General features: G+C 39.9%; 1 protein-coding gene and 1 pseudogene across 1 annotated transcript in view; one reads left to right on the plus strand and one right to left on the minus strand.

Moving 5' to 3' along the window:
• LOC108294605 overlaps positions 1 to 4,079 on the minus strand; it is an 11,322-nt pseudogene extending 7,243 nt beyond the window's left edge.
• The window catches only part of DIS3L2 (DIS3 like 3'-5' exoribonuclease 2), a 386,191-nt gene that overhangs the window by 158,550 nt on the left and 215,233 nt on the right, over positions 1 to 12,408 (plus strand). The window lies entirely within an intron of this gene.

The following is a 12,408-nucleotide window of genomic DNA, read 5'->3' on the forward strand; positions in this document are numbered from 1 at the left end:
AATCCTACTTGATCATGGTGGATAAGCTTTTTGATGTGCTATTGCAATGGGTTTGCCAGTATTTTATTGAAGGTTTTTGCATCTATGTTCATCATGGATATTGGCCTGAAGTTTTCTTTTCTTGTTGAGTCTCTGCCAGGTTTTGGTATCAGGATGATGTTGGTCTCATAAAATGATTTGGGAAGCATTCCCTCTTTTTGGATTATTTGGAATAGTTTCAGAAGGAATGGTACCAGCTCCTCTTTGTATGTCTGGTAGAATTCGGCTGTGAACCCATCAGAACCTGGGCTTTTTTTGGGTGGTAGGCTCTTAATTACTGCCTCAACTTCAGACCTTGTTATTGGTCTATTCAGGGTTTTAAGTTTTCCTGGTTTAGGCTTGGGAGGATGCAAGTGTCCAGGAATTTATCCATTTCTTCCAGGTTTACTAGTTTATGTGCATAGAATTGTTTCTAATAATCTCTTATGATACTTTGAATTTCTGTGGAATCTGTGGTGATATCCCCTTTATCATTTTTTATTGCATCTATTTGATTATTCTCTCTTTTCTTTTTTATTAATCTGGCTAGTGATCTATTTTGTCGATCTTTTCGAAAAACCAGCTCCTGGACTTACTGATTTTTTCAAGGGTTTTTTGTGTCTCTATCTCCTTCAGTTCTGCTCTGATCTTAGTTATTTCTTGTCTTCTGCTAGGTTTTGAGTTTTTTTTGATCCTGCTCCTTTAGCTCTTTCAATTTTGACAATAGGGTGTCAATTTTAGATTTCTCCTTGCTTCTCATGTGGGCATTTATTGCTATATATTTTCCTCTAGAGACTGCTTTAAATGTGTCCCAGAGATTCTGGTATGTTGTATCTTAATTCTCATTGGTTTCGAAGAACATCTTTATTTCTGCCTTCATTTCATTGTTTATCCAGTCAACATTCAAGAGCCAGTTGTTCAGTTTCCATGAAGCTGTGCAGTTCTGAGTTAGTTTCTGAATTCTGAGTTCTAACTTGATTGCACTGTGGTCTGAGAGACTGTTTGTTATGATTTCCATTCTTTTGCATTTGCTGAGGAGTGATTTACTTCCAATTATGTGGTCAATTTTAGAGTAGGTGTGATGTGGTGCTGAGAAGAATGTATATTCTGTGGATTTCGGTGGAGAGTTCTGTAAATGTCTATTAGGTTTGCTTGTTCCAGGTCTGAGTTCAAATCCTGGATATCCTTGTTAATTTTCTGTCTGGTTGATCTGTCTAACATTGACAACGGGATGTTAAAATCTCCCACTATTATTGTGTGGGAGTCTAAATCTCTTTGTAAGTCATTAAGAACTTGCCTTATGTATCTGGTTGCTCTTTATTGGGTGCATATATATTTAGGATCATTAGCTCTTCTTGTTGCATTGATCCTTTTACCTTTATGTAATGTCCTTCTTTGTCTCTTTTGATCTTTGTTGCTTTAACGTCTATTTTATCAGAGATGAGAATTGCAACTCCTACTTTCTTTTGCTCTCCATTTGCTTGGTAAATCTTCCTCCATCCGTTTATTTTGAGCCTTTGTGTATCCTTGCATGTGAGATGGGTTTCCTGGATACAGCACACTGATGGGTTTTGGCATTTTATCCAATTTGCCAGTCTGTGTCTTTTGATTGGGGCCTTTTAGCCCATTTACGTTTAGGGTTAATATTGTTATGTGTGAATTTGATACTGCCATTTTGATGCTAGCTGGTTGTTTTGTGCATTAGTTGATGCAGTTTCTTCATTGTGTTGATGCTGTTTACCATTTGGTATGTTTTTGGAGTGACTGGTACTGGTTGTTCCTTTCTATGTTTAGTGCCTCTTTCAGGACCTCTTGTAAAGCAGGCCTGGTGGTGAGGAAATCTCTGAGTACTTGCTTGTTCGCAAAGGATTTTATTTTTCCTTCACTTATGAAGCTTAGTTTGTCTGGATACGAAATTCTGGGTTGAAAGTTCTTTTCTTTAAGGATGTTGAATATTGGCCCCTACTCTCTTTTGGCTTGTAGGGTTTCTGCTGAGAGATCTGCTGTGAGTCTGATGGGCTTCCCTTTGTGGGTTACCTGACCTTTCTCTCTGGCTGCCCTTAGCATTTTCTCCTTCATTTCAACCTTGGTGACTCTGACGATTATGTGCCTTGGGGTTGCTCTTCTTGAGGAATATCTTTGTGGTGTTCTCTGTATTTCCTGGACTTGAGTATTGTCCTGCCTTGCTAGGTTGGGGAAGTTTTTCTGGATAATATCCTGAAGAGTATTTTCCAGCTTGGATTCATTCTCTTCGTCACATTCAGGTACACCTATCAAACATAGATTAGGTCTTTTCACATAGTCCCATATTTCTTGGAGACTTTGTTCATTCCTTTTTACTCTTTTTTCTCTAATCTTGCCTTCTCATTTTATTTCATTGAGTTGATCTTCGACCTCTGATATCTTCTTCTGCTTGGTCAGTTGGGCTGTTGAAACTTGTGTATGCTTTATGAATTTCTCGTGTTGTGTTTTTCAGCTCCATCAATTCACTTATATTTCTCTGTAAGTTGTCTATTCTCGTTAACATTTTGTGAAATCTTTTTTCCAGGTTCTTAGTTTCTTTGCATTGGGTTAGAACATGTTCTTTTAGCTCACAGAAGTTTCTTATTACCCACCTTCTGAAGCCTGATTCTGTCAATTCATCACACTCATTCTCCATCCAGCCATGTTCCCTTGCTGGCGAGGAGTTGTGATCTCTTGTCAGAGGAGAGGCGTTCCGGTTTCAGGTGTTTTCATCCTTTTTGCACTGGTTTCTTCCCATCTTTGTGGATTTATCCACCTGTCATCTTTGTAGTTGTTGAGTTTCAGATTGGGTCTCTTGAGTGGGCATCCAGTTAGTTGATGATGAAGTTATTTCTTTCTGTTTCTTAGTTTTCCTTCTAACAGCTTGGCCCCTCTGCTGTAGGACTGCTGAGGTCCACTCCAGGCCCTGCTTGCCTGGGGATCACCTTCAGTGGTGGCAGAATAGTAAGGGTTGCTGCCAGTTTCTTCTTCTGCTATATTTGTCCCAGAAGGATACACACCAAATGTCAGTCTGAGCTCTCCTATATCAGGTGACTCTTTGGATATACAGGGGTCAGGGAGCTGCTTGAGGAGACAGTCTGTCCTTTATAGGAGCTCAGGTGCTGTGCTGTAAGCTCCGTTGTTCATTCAGAGCAGCTGGGCAGGTACGTTTAAGTCTGCTGCAGCAGAACTTGTAAACCCCTTTTTTATTCCCAGGTGCTCTGTCCCGGGGAGTTAGGGCTTTATTTATGAGTTTCTGTTGTGCTGCTGCCGTTTTTTCAGGGCTGCCCTGCCCAGCATGGAGGCAGCCTAGTCACCGTCTGCCTGCAGAGGCTTTGCTGAGCTGCTGTGGGCTCCACCCAGTTGCTGTGTGAGCTTCCCTGCAGTGCTGTTTATATGGGTTGGGTTAGAACTGCCTCGGCAATGGTGGCGCAAATGGCAGACTCTCTCTGTAATGGTGGGTTGCCTTGGCAACAGTGTGCTGCCTCAGCCATGGTGGACTCCCTCCATAGTGGTGGAGTGCCTCTGTAATGGCGGACACCCCTCCCCCATAGAGCTGGACCTTCCCAGGTTCAGCTGTGCTTGCTGTGAAACTCTCAACCCAGAGAGTTTCCAATTGTTGTTTTTTTGTGGGGGTGAGACCAGCTGAGCCTGATCACCTGGCCCCCTGCCTCAGAGCCTTTTTTTTAGTTGAACGGTTGCCTGTTGAAAAGGTGCTGGGATCTGTGTGATTTCCTGTGTGACAACCCGCTGCGCCAGCTGAAATAGCGGTGCTGAGATTTGTGTTGCTTTTTTGCCCAGGAATCTCCTGGCCTGGCTCCCTGTTTGAGTCCCCTTTTTAGTCAGATGAATGGGTGACTCTGCCTTCCCGGAGCTCCAATCGCCAGCTAAAACGGCGCCCAGACCCGTGTATTTTGTACGTAGAACTGCCACAGTGGGGCACCGGCAAAACGGCCACGCCAGGCAAAACAGCCACACTGGCAACCTGTGGGGCTCCTCCCCCTGGGAACCTCCTGGTCTGTGGGCAATAAAAATCCATCTGGAAATGCGGCGTCCATCCACCCTCTGCACTTTCACTGGGAGCTGCAATCCTGAGCTGCTCCTAATTGGCCATCTTGGATCCCTCAATAGTGGGAGACTTTAATACTCCACTGACAATATTAGATTACTGAGACTGAAAATTAACAAAGATATTCAGGACTTGAAATCAGCTCTGGATCAAGTGGACCTGATAGATATCTATCCAAAACAACAGAATATACGTCCTTCTTGCCACACAGCACTTACTCTAAAATTGATCATATAATCGGAAGTAAAACACTCCCCAGCAAATGCAAAAGAACTGAAATCATAACAAATGGTCTTTTGGACCACAGTGCATTCCAATTAGAACTCAAGGTTAAGAAATTCACTCAAAATTATGCAACCACACAGAAATTAAACAACCCGTTCCTGAATGACTTTTGGGTAAATAATGAAATTAAGGCAGAAATCAAGAAGTTCTTTTGAAACTGCTGAGAACAACAACACAGTGTACCAGTATCTCTGGGATACAGCTAAAGCAGTGTTAAGAGGGAAATTTATAGCAATAAATGCCCACATCAAAAGCTAGAAATATCTCAGGTTAACAACCTGTCATCACAACTAAAATAACTGGAGAACTAAGAGCAAACAAACCCCAAAGCTAGCAGAAGACAAGAAATAACCAAGATCAGAGCTGAACTGAAAAACCCTTTAAAAAGTAAACAAGTTCAGGAGCTGGCTTTTTGAAAAAATTAATAAGGTAGACCACCAGCTAGACTAATAGAAGTAGAGAAGATTCAGGTAAACACAATCAGAAATGATAAGGGGTAGGCTGAGTGCAGTGGCTGACACCTGTAATCCCAGCACTTCGGAAGACTGAGGCAGGTAGATCACTTGACATCAGGAGTTCGAGACCAGCCTGGCCAGCATGGTGAAACCCCACTCTCTACTAAAAATCCAAAAATTAGTTGAGTGTGGTGGTCAATGCCTATAATTACAGCTTGTTAGGAGGCTGAGGTAGGAGAATTGCTTGAATCCAGGAGGTGGAGGATGCAGTGAGCAGAGATCACGCCACTGCAGTCCAGCCTGGGCAGGCAACAGAGTGAGACTCCATCTCATCAAAAAAAAAAAAAAAAAAAAAAAAAAAAAAAAAAAAAAAAAAAAAAAAAAAAAAAAAAAAAAAAAAAGAAAGGAAAAGGGAGCTATTACCAGTGATCCCACAGAAAAGCAAACAACCATCAGAGAATACTCTAAACACCTTCATACACATAAACTACAAAATCTAGAAGAAATGGATAAATTCCTGGACACATACACCCTCCCAAGACTGAACCAGGAAGACATTGACTCCCTGAATAGACTAATAATGAGTTCTGAAATTGAGGCAGTAATAAATAGCCTACCAACTGAAGGAAGCCCAGGACCAGATGGATTCACAGCTGAATTCTACCAGAAGTACAAAGAAGAGCTGGTACCATTCCTGCTGAAACTATTCCAAAAAACTGAAAAGGGGACTCCTCCCTAACTTTTTCTGTGAGTCCAGCATAATCCTGATACCAAAACCTGGTAGAGTTAGATAAATAAAAGACAACTTCAGGCCAATATCCTGATGAACATCAGCATAAAAATCCTCAACAAAATATTAGCAAACTGAGTTGAGCAGCTCATCAAAAAGCTTATTCACCATGATGAAGTAGGCTTCAACCCTGGGCTGCAAGGCTGGTTCAACATACGCAAATTAATAAATGTGATTCATCACATAAACAGAACTAAAGACAAAAACCTCATGATTATCTCAGATGCAGAGAAGACTTTCAATGAAATTCAACATCTCTTCATGTTAAAAACTCTCAATAAACTAGTTATTGAAGGACTCTACCTCAACATAGTAAGAGCTATTTATGACAGACTCACAGCTAATATCATAGAGAATGGGCAAAAGCTGGAAGCATTCTCCTTGAAAACTGGCATAAGGCAGGTTGCCCTCTCACCACTCCTAGGCAACATTGTATTGGAAGTTCTGCCCAGGGTAATTAGGGAAGAGAAAGAAATAAAGGTATATAAATAGGAAGAGAGGAAGTCAAAAATTATCTTTGTTTGCATTGCAGATTACATGATCTAGAAAACCTCATTGTCTCAGCCCGAAGTTTCTTAGGCTAATAAGCAACTTAAACAAAGTCTCAGGATACAAAATCAGTGTGCAAAAATTGCTAGCATTTCCATACACCAACAATAGGCAAGCTGAGAGCCAAATCACAAATGAACTCACATTCACAGTTGCCACAAGAAGAATAAAATACCTAGGAATACAGCTAACAAGGGAAGTAAAGGACCTATTCAAGGATAGCTATAAACTACTGCTCAAAGAAATCAGAGATGACACAAACAAATGGAAAAACATTCCATGCTCCTATTCATGAATACGAAGAATCAATGTTGTGAAAATGCCCAAAACAATGTGTAGATTCAGTGCTATTCCCATTAAACTACTATTGTCATTCTTCACAGAATTAGAAAAACTATTTTAAAATTCATACGGAACAACAAAAGGGCCTAAATAGCCAAGGCAATCCCAAGCAAAAAGAACAAAGCTGGAGGCATCACACTACCCAACTTCATACTACAAGGTCCGGGCGCGGTGGCCCACGCCTGTAATCCCTGCACTTTGGGAGGCCGAGGCAGATGGATCACTTGAGGTCAGGATTTTGAGACCAGCCTGGCCAACATGGCAAAACCGCCTCTCTATTAAAATACAAAAATTAGCTGGGTGTGTGGTGGTGTGTGCCTGTACTGTAATCCCAGCTACTCAGGAGGCTGAGGCAGGAGAATTGTTTGAACCCAGGAAGTAGAGGTTGCAGTAAGCCAAGATTGCACCACGGCACTCCAGCCTGGGCAACAGAGTGAGACTCACTCTCAAAAAAAAAAAAAAGTTAAAAATAAACTATGCTACAGGGATACAGTAACCAAAACATTTTGGTATTGGTATTGGTACAAGACACAGACCAACGGAACAGAATAGAGAACCCAGAAATAAGACTGTACACCTACAACCATGTGATCTTTGACAAACCTGACAAAAACAAGCAATGGGGAAAGGATTCCCTATTTGGTAAATTGTTCTGGGAAAACTGGCTAGCCACATGCAGAATATTGAAATTGGGCCTTTTCCTTACACCATATACAAAAATCAATTCAAGATGGATTAAAGACTTAAATGTAAAAACCCTAAACCATAAAAACTGTAGAAGAAATCCTAGGCGTACCATTCAGGACATAGGCACCAGCAATGATTTCATGATGAAGACACCAAAAGCAATTACAGCAAAAGCAAAAATTGACAAATGGTCTCTAATTAAACTAAAGAGCTTCTGCACAGCAAAAGAAACTATTAAGAGAGTAAACGGACAACTTACAGAATGGAAGAAATTTTTGCAAAGTATCCATCTGACAAAAGTCTAATATTTAGCATCTATACAGAACTTAAACAAATTTACAAGAAAACACAACCCCATAAAAAAAGAGGTAAAAGGACATGAACAGACCCTTCTCAAAAGAAGACATGCATGTGTTCAACATTTGTAAAAAAAAGTTAGAGAAATGCAAATCAGAACCACAGTAAGATACCATTTCACACCAGTCAGAATGGCTATTATTAAAAAAATCAAAAAACAACAGGTGCTGGCAGGGCTGTGGAGAAAAAAGGAACACTTTTACACTGTTGATTGGAGTGTAAATTAGTTCAACCATTGTGGAAGACAGTGTGGCGATTCCTCAGAGGCCTAGAGCCAGAAATACCATTTGACCCAGCAATCCCATTTCTTGGTATATACCCAAAGGAATGTAAATCATTCTGTTATTAAGACACATGCCCGTGTATGTTTATTGTAGCACTATTCACAATAGGAAAGATGTAGAATCAACCTAAATGCCTATCAGCGATAATCTGGATAAAGAACATGTGGTACATACACACATTTTCTGTGAATAATTTGTGGCCATAGAAAGGAACACGATCATGTTCTTTGCAGGGACATGGATGGAGCTGGAGGCTATTATCCTTTAGCAAGCTAATGCATGAACAGAAAACCAAATATTGCATGTTCTCACAACTGGGAGCTAAATGATAGGAATACATAGACACAGGGAGGAGAATGACACATACTGGGGCCTGTCAGAGGTTGGGGTGTACGAGGAGCGACACAATTCTATCTTTGAACTGCCTTTTCTATATTATGTAATATGTTACAATTTCTTATATTCATGGTATTCTTAAAGGCAGCAATGTCAATTTTTCTGCTTTGAAAATAGTTGTTAATGTTCTGAAATTGCTTAAAATGACGTTTTCCTTTTAGTATTCTACTGCTGCCCATACTGACATAATTCAACATATTAATAAGTTGTTGAGAGGGTCAGGAAGAATATCTAGTGGATACTGGACTTAACACCCGGGTGATGGGATCATCTGTGTAGCCGACTACCATGGCACATGTTTACCTATGTAACAAATCTGCACATCCTCCACATGTACCCTTCAACTTCAAATAAAAGTTGGAGAGAGATCCAAGGTGGCTGATCACTAGCAGCTCGGGATTGCAGCTCCCAATGAAAGCGCAGAGAACGAGAGGACACCACACTTTCAGACCAATTTTTGTCGCTCACGCACCAGAAGATTCCCAGCGGAGGAGCCCCACGGGTTGCCAGCGTGACTCTTGTGGCCGGCGAGGCGGTTTTGCCGCTGCCTTGGTGTGGCGGTTCTTGGCGCAGAGTCAGAAAAGCACCATCAATCTTAAAGCCGCTGTTTTGGCCGGCGCAGTGGGTTGCTCAGATTTTAGCGCCGGGAATCAACAAGTTGGACGTCCATTCAGAAACCCAGCTATAAAGATGGTAATTATAAAGACCACAGATGGAGAAATCTATAACGAAGGGAAGAAACCAGCCTAAAAAGGCTGAGAATACCCAGACTCAGAACGCCTCTCCCTCTACAGGGGATCACAGTTCCTCATCAGCAACAGAACAAGGCCTGATGGAGAAAGACTGTGTTCCATTAGCAGAAGCAGGCTTTAAAAGGTGGATGATAAGAAACTTCTGGGAATTAAAAGAACTTGTTCTAACCCAATGCAAAGAAACTAAGAACTTTGAAAAAAGGTTTGACAAAATGTTAACAATAACACACAATTTAGAGAGGAATATAAGTGAATTAATGGAGCTGAAAAACACAACACGAGAACTTCATGAACTATGCACAAGTTTTAACAGCCGAATTGATCAAGCAGAAGAAAAGATATCAGAGGTCGAAGGCCAACTTCATGAAATAAAACAAAAAGACAAGATTAGAGAAAAAAGGATAAAAAAGAACGAGCAAAGTCTCCAAGAAATATGGGACTATGTGAAAAGACCTAATCTACGATTGATAGGTGTACCTGAATGTGACAAAGAGAATCAATCCAAGCTGGAAAATACGCTTCAGGATATTATTCAGGAAAACTTTCCCAACCTAGCAAGGCAGGACAATATTCAAGTCCAGGTAATACAGAGAACACCACAAAGATATTCCTCAAGAAGACCAACCTCAAGGCACATAATCACCAGATTCACCAGGGTTAAAATGAAAGAGAAAATACTGAGGGCAGCCAGAGAGAAAGGTCAGGTTACCCATAAAGGGAAGCCTATCAGACTCACAGCAGATCTCTCAGCAGAAACCCTACAAGACAGAAGAGAGTGTGGGCCAATATTCAACATCCTTAAAGAAAAGAACTTTCAACCCAGAATTTTACATCCAGCCAAACTAAGCTTCATAAGCGAAGGAAAAATAAAATCTTTTGTGAACAAGCAAGCGCTCAGAGATTTCATCACCACCAGGCCTGCTTTACAAGAGCTTCTGAAAGAACCACTACAAATAGAAAGGAACAACCAGTATCAGCCTTTCTAAAAAATGCCAAAAAATAAAGAACATCAACATAATTAAGAACTTGCGTCAACTAATGGGCAAAACAGCCAGCTAACATTAAATGGCAGTATTAAACTCACATATATTGTTATTAATTCTAAATTTAAATCGACTAAATCCCCCAATCCAAAGACACAGGCAAAAAAAGCCAAGACCCATTGGTATGCTACATCCAGATCCATCTCACATGCAAGGATACACAAAGATTCAAAACAAAGGGTTGGAGAAACATTTACCGACCAAATGGAGAGCAAAAATAAATAAATAGAAAGCAGGAGTTGCAATTTTTGCTGATAAAATAGACTTTAAAGCAACAAAGATCAAAAGAAGCAAAGAAGGATATTACATAATAAAAGGATCAATGTAACAAGAAGAGCTAAAGATCCTAAATATATACGCACCCAATACAGGAATACCCAGATATATAAGACTTTTAAAGAGACTTGGACTCCCACACAATAATAGTGGGAGACTTCAACATCAATATTAGACAGATCACTGAGACAGAAAGTTAACATCGATATCCAGGACTTGAACTCAAATTCGGAATAAGTAGACTTAATTAACATTTATAGAACGCTCCACTTTAAATACACAAAATATACACTCTTATCAGTACCATATCACACCTATTTATAGGTTTAAATGAAATATTGGTTGGCTGCTTGTTAATTATTTTCTTCCCTCTTTTTTTTTTTTAATGTCTCTATTATTAAACACAATTAAGGCATACCCATTTTTAGACTGCATTCTACCCCGGGCAATAAAGCAACACCCCTGTTCTCTCTCCCTCTTCCTCTTTCTTCCTCTCCTTCATTCTTTTTTTTTTCTTTTTTAATTCTTTCTTTCTCTCTTAAAAAAAAAAAGTAGAGGCAGTAGTGGGACTTTTGGCTCTATCATCAGCTAAGAAAAAAAAAAAGTTGGAGATTAAAAAAAATAAAAGAAAGAAAATGGTAAATTTGTGTTTAATAAGACTGCAAGATCAAATTACATTACTTTCTATGTAAATGGTATCAGCCCACTGTAGTCACATTGACTTTGCCTGCTGATTAGAAGCCCTAATTAACAGTTATATGTTTTTGATATTTTAAAAGGATAGGAAATGAATTATAGATGCAGTTGTTACTAAACGTACTTCGAAATGTGAGGTCCTGGGCAAATTTTAAAAAGTCTTACTAAAAAACTGCTGTGCTTAAAAGTTTAGAAACAACTGATCTAGTTCATTCTTTTTGCTTTACAGATGAGGAAATTGAGGCTCAGAGAAGTTTCTTGGCTTATTCAGTGTCCCATAGGAAGTTAGTGAGTTCATTAAAGAAAAATACTTGTACTTATAGTAGTAGCAGACAATTTCTAAAATAGATCATTTTTTTAAAAGAGCACATCATGCCATGTGAATTTCTTTTTATGAGAATGTGTTGGACATTGTTCATCTAATGTTTGCTTCCCTTTTTTCTTTCCCATACGTATACTGATTTTCATCTGGGCATCTGCCTATTCCCCAGATTCCTTATACTTTGGGCAAAGTTGATCTCAGTTGCCAAGCTGGGTCTTGGTTGTCTTATACAAGTTGCGTGGTATACTTGGTTTACCTTACGCCAGTAGAACTTTCTGTAGCAATGGGAGTGTTCTAATCTATACTGTCCAGTACTGTAGCCACTAGCCACATATGGCTGTTGAATACTTGAAATAAGTCTGATGTGACTAATAAACTTAATTTTTAAATTATATTTAAATAGCTACATGTGGTTAGTGATCACTTTATGAAATGTCATAGCTTGAAACCTTTGCCTCTTCCCATAGGCTCATGACCTAAGCAGTCTAGTCAGACTGAATCCTGCTTGGAATTCTGTGTCATAAGTAGTTCCCTGATGGATATGAACAGAGCAACATTTATCCCCTTTTGCTATTAGCAGCTATCTTATGACTTGCCAAGTATTGTACATAGAAGAGTGAAGAACTAGAAGCAAATCTGTGCTCCTACTTTAGATCTAAGGCCATTAGTGAACCTTGAATTGAGTAACCCTGAATCCTTGCCTACCTTTGGATTTCCAATTACATGAGCTAATTTGTTACCTTTGATATGTAAGCCAGTTTGAATTGAATATTCTGTCATTTCAGGCAAGAGCAACTAAGCAGATACAAAGGGACAGTTAGACTTCATGTTTCTTATAATGCTTTTGAGTTTCTGATGGGCATTGTCATGAACAAATTTTGTAACTGAGGGAGAGGGCTTTGCAGTTAAAGGTGATATGAACGACCTGTAGTTCCACTCTACTGCCTGCTTCCTAGGTGAACTTGGACAAATCACTTTTCTTCTTAGAACTCAAGGTTTTAAGGCCGGGCGCGGTGGCTCAAGCCTGTAATCCCAGCACTTTGGGAGGCCGAGGCGGGTGGATCACGAGGTCAAGAGATCGAGA

This window comes from Cebus imitator, unplaced genomic scaffold (assembly GCF_001604975.1).
Source record: "Cebus imitator isolate Cc_AM_T3 unplaced genomic scaffold, Cebus_imitator-1.0 Scaffold592, whole genome shotgun sequence".
In the NCBI taxonomy this organism is placed as follows: domain Eukaryota; kingdom Metazoa; phylum Chordata; class Mammalia; order Primates; family Cebidae; genus Cebus; species Cebus imitator.